Consider the following 4,377-nt stretch of genomic DNA (forward strand, 5'->3'; position numbering starts at 1 on the left):
AGAACAGCCCAGCCTTGCGGATGGAGCTTACAAAAACAACCAGACCGTTTGAGTATGGCACCCTCTAGTGTTCTAATCACAGAATGACGTCTACAGTCATACCTACCATACAAATCCAAAAACACTACAGAGGTCGAAACATTAGCACATTAGTATCCCTTTAAAACAGTTGCTGCTTGCTGCCATTTTGAGCTGTCTGCATCATGTGCGTAGTGCAGCTTTAACCTGTGGGCTTCCTGCCGTAATGGGTCTCAGGCCTACTTCTCGCTGGTCCCTGGATGCTGACATGCTGCAATAGGGTCACTGAGCGAGAGACTTCCTGTCTAATTTAGATCATGCACTGAAAAGGTTTCCAGCCCCCACTGAAAGCCATTATTAAATCACTGATGCATAATCTGTGCATACGTTACAGTAATATACAGTCCTCCAAAAGTACATGAGAGAAATTCATGTTACACAAACACAACTGGATTTATTTCACACTCTTTATGTGTTGTGTGTATTCTTTGTGTTTTTCCAGTGCAATGAAATGTTCATCTGCATGTTGTTCACAGTGTAAGTGCAGATAGTATAGTGCAGGTATATAATCGATGCTTTTTAAAACAATTGATTTTGCTTCTACTTTTGCATATTTAAAGCTGCTGCCTAGCTACTTACCTTTGTTGTTGGCAGACTTAGCATTCACTGCTAGTAGCCAGCGCAGGTCTAGCTACCAAACAGAGGACCAGAGGACAATCCTGTATTTACATTATTAATATATTTGTTATATTTATCCTAAAAGAGTTAAACTTTTTGTCTTGATTACAGCAGTCACAGTGAAAAGTAGTAGTAGTTTAGTTGAATAATTTCTTCTCTCGACGTAATCTATCACTTTGTTTTTAGAAAATCAACCTGTTATTTTATGTTATTATATTTCAGGCTGTGGAAAGACAGAAGGTAAACTTTTTCTGCAGTCATTTTTATCTTAAGAGCCAAGACAACAAAGAAAACAAAGACTGTATATAAAAATGGATGACATGACAGCTCCCCAAATGTCTTGACTGCCCCCTGGTGGCTGGTTGCAGTATAGGTTATACAACCAAATCTAGTTCTTATAAAATCTGTGTTCAATTAGTTCAAATAGTTATTGTTGGCTTAAACAGGGAGAGTAACACTGTGGTCAGCAGCAGATGATGCAGCCAAGCTAACAAATTTGGGGGAGTGTCTGACATGGAAGTGGGTGAATGGTGTGTTTTTTTCCCAACATACCAACACCTGTGAACAAGGTATTTTGGCCTCACTTTTGTACCATGGATGGAGTCAGAGCCTTGTTATCCATTTTAATATACAGTCTATGGTCCTGACCAAGCATCACTATTAGAGAGATTCTCAGTGTTACACACAGTGATGATCTATTGTAAGATAATGCTAAGATAACCCAAAGTACTTCTGTTGGAATACTGACATGCTAAACTATGATGGTGAACCAGTAAACAGTGCCTGCTGAACATAAGCTCAAACCCTTGCTGTTGTGACTCCAGCCTCAGCTGCATTCGTGTCGTTTGTCTTGTTTTCGCCATTATATCTTCATTTTGTATGAGAGGCCCATTAGACTCCCAGCTTCACCTTTATGAAAGCGGGCCTGCTCTGCTGCTTCTGGCACATATTCCACCTCTAATCTCCACGCTGAATTACCTCTGCGCCGCCCTTTCATCTGTCACGATTTATTGTTACAAAGTTCAGCACGAGGCAATCACAAAATATCCTCCGGCTAAATAATTGAATTCTATCAAAAGTTTTCGCTCCATCACTGCACGCTCCAGCAGGAATAGAAGCAAACAGACCCAGCAGGGTGTAATGTTCATAAAAAAAAGGCAGAATGCTTTAGTGGCGCTGCACCTCTGAGTCATCTGTTGGTGTTGCTTTTATTACTGGTAATGCACCGAGTGCTGCCCGGTCACTGCTTTGTCAAGGGTAACACCAAAGGCAGTGGAACAGTGCGTACCTCTCAAAGGAAGCCTGGCTGCAGCCATTTGCTGCAGAGTTTTGGCAACACTCCCAGAAGATTTAATAAGTGTAATGGTGAAACTGGCAGCAGCATCTTGATGTTGCTTTTCATTAACAAATCCTCCACTGATAAATCAGCCGGACTGTCTGAGCACATTTGAAAACGAGGCATGAGGAGGAGACGCTGTTATGTGCAGCAGGTGCAGACATTCGTTCTCGTGTCTTCACAACATTTAGTGCTGCATTGTTTTAGGCTTTACACAGTAACAGACAGGTGTGGATGTCCCTGGTGGAACTGGCAGTGTGCTGCAGCTCTCTCCAGCTGTCCACTGGAGGAATTCAGGTCTGGCGTTGACTTCAGTTGGCAAACAACAGCAGACATGGAAGATTTACTTATAATCGTTTTTCTTCTCATAATGGCCAACGGTAAAGGACCTGTTAAAAGCTTATTTTGAAGAAATCCAGTCACTGATTCTGTTCATAACCAATATGGACAGAATGTTAAAGGGGTGGAGGTGGTTGGTCTTGGTTTTTGCAGACGTTGTGGTCCTGTTGGCTTAATCAAGCTGTGACTTCCAGCTCTTACTGGAACGGCTCGCAGCCGAGTGTGAAGTGGCGGGGATGAGAATCAGCAACTCCGAATATGAGTCCATGGTTCCGGGTTGGGGACTAGATGCTGCCCCATGTAGAGGAGTTTTAGTATCACGAGGAAGGATAGATCAACAGAAGGACTGTTGCAGTGTCCAGTGTGATGCGGGTCCTACTTTAGTCTGTTGTGGTGAAAAGACAGTTGAGCCATAAGGCAATGCAATCGATTTATGTTCCTACCCTCACCTGTAGCCATGACGTGTGGGTAGTGACCAAATAAATGAGATCATGAATATGTAAATGAAGTGGCCAAAACAGATTTTCCTCCACAGGGTGGCCAGATCTGCCCTTAGGGAAGGGGTCAGGGGCTCAGTCATCTGGGATGGGCTTGGAATACAGCGACTGCTCCTCCACATTGAGAGAAGTCAGTTGAGGTGGTTCGGATGTGTCCCTGGAGCCTCTCTGGTGAGGTGTTACACACATATCCAACCAGGAGGAGGCCCCAGAGCAGGCCAGACCCTAGAGGGATTATATCTCTCACCTGGCCTGGGAACGCCTCAGTATTCTCCCCCTAGATGAGCTGGTTGAGGTAAACAGGAAGAGGGAGCTCCGTGTGATACCCGTGGAGTCATTCCACTGCTCCACCAGTGATGACAAGTAAGTAGAAACTAGCACTGAGCTGATGTAGCCACCCCGGGCACCAGCTTAGCTGTGTGTCGGCCTCTACGCCTTCTCTGTCACACAACACCTGAGGGCTGCAGGACTGGTCCCAGCAACAAGGCATCATACATCATACAGGTTGGTTGTTGGATGATTTATATACTGGACACATTTCAAATGCGATGTTATAGTGTATAATGTTTTTGTTCAGATCAGACACTGCATTGACTCACTCTCCCACTGTGACTGCTAATTAGCTAGCATGCTAACTTCTGCAACTTAGTAGTATGTTTAAAGATAATTGTAGTATAATTTAATATATTAATATTTTAAACTTCTTTAAAATAACAATCCACTGTTATGCACAATGTTATATATGAAGGAGTTTTAGAATCTTTTCTCTGCCACATCACATCCCACTGCATCACACAGCCTGGCTCCTTTTACTTTTTAATGTTTTAAAGGAAGAAAAAAAAGCTCATCTCTGTGTCCATGATGAGCCAGCAGCAGTGATCTGTGTCGCTCCAGCAGCTCATCCCACCTACTGCCCCTTTAAATTATTCACCACTTACATATTAGATTCCTGTGAACAAGGAAGGGAGGAACTAGTTCAACTGGAGCTAGGAGAAGAAAAAAAAAAAAACAACTTCCCATCTGGCTGCTTCAACACTGCAGCAAAAACTGCCAGAGCAGACCAGTAACGCCCGCCTTCTCTCACCCATCCTCCTCCTCCTCCCCCCTCTCTCCCCTCTCTCTCTCTCTCTCTGGTCCCCACTGCACTCTGGGTCCTGCAGAGTTCTGGTAGCAGGACTTAAAATCAAGCAGCTCTGTGAGCGGGACTGCAGACTGCTGGTTACCATCTTCACCTCTCCCTTCATCACTCATCGATCCCCCCTCTGCTGTTACCCCCCCTCACCCCCATCCTCCTTCCCTCTCTCTCTCTTCCTCCCTGCATCTAATTCTCAAAGCTCAGCACTGCCTGTCTGCCTGCACTGAGAGAAAAAGTGATGGAGCAAAGGAAGGAAAGAGGAGGAGCACAGCTGTTAGTGCGCTAAAGAACATCTAAACCCCTCCTCCCTACCCAATTGATGACAAGGAGGCTTTTTATTGAGCAGCTCCTCAGCCAATGAGCGAACCGTGCCG

This window comes from Parambassis ranga, chromosome 5, assembly GCF_900634625.1.
Source record: "Parambassis ranga chromosome 5, fParRan2.1, whole genome shotgun sequence".
Taxonomy (NCBI): domain Eukaryota; kingdom Metazoa; phylum Chordata; class Actinopteri; family Ambassidae; genus Parambassis; species Parambassis ranga.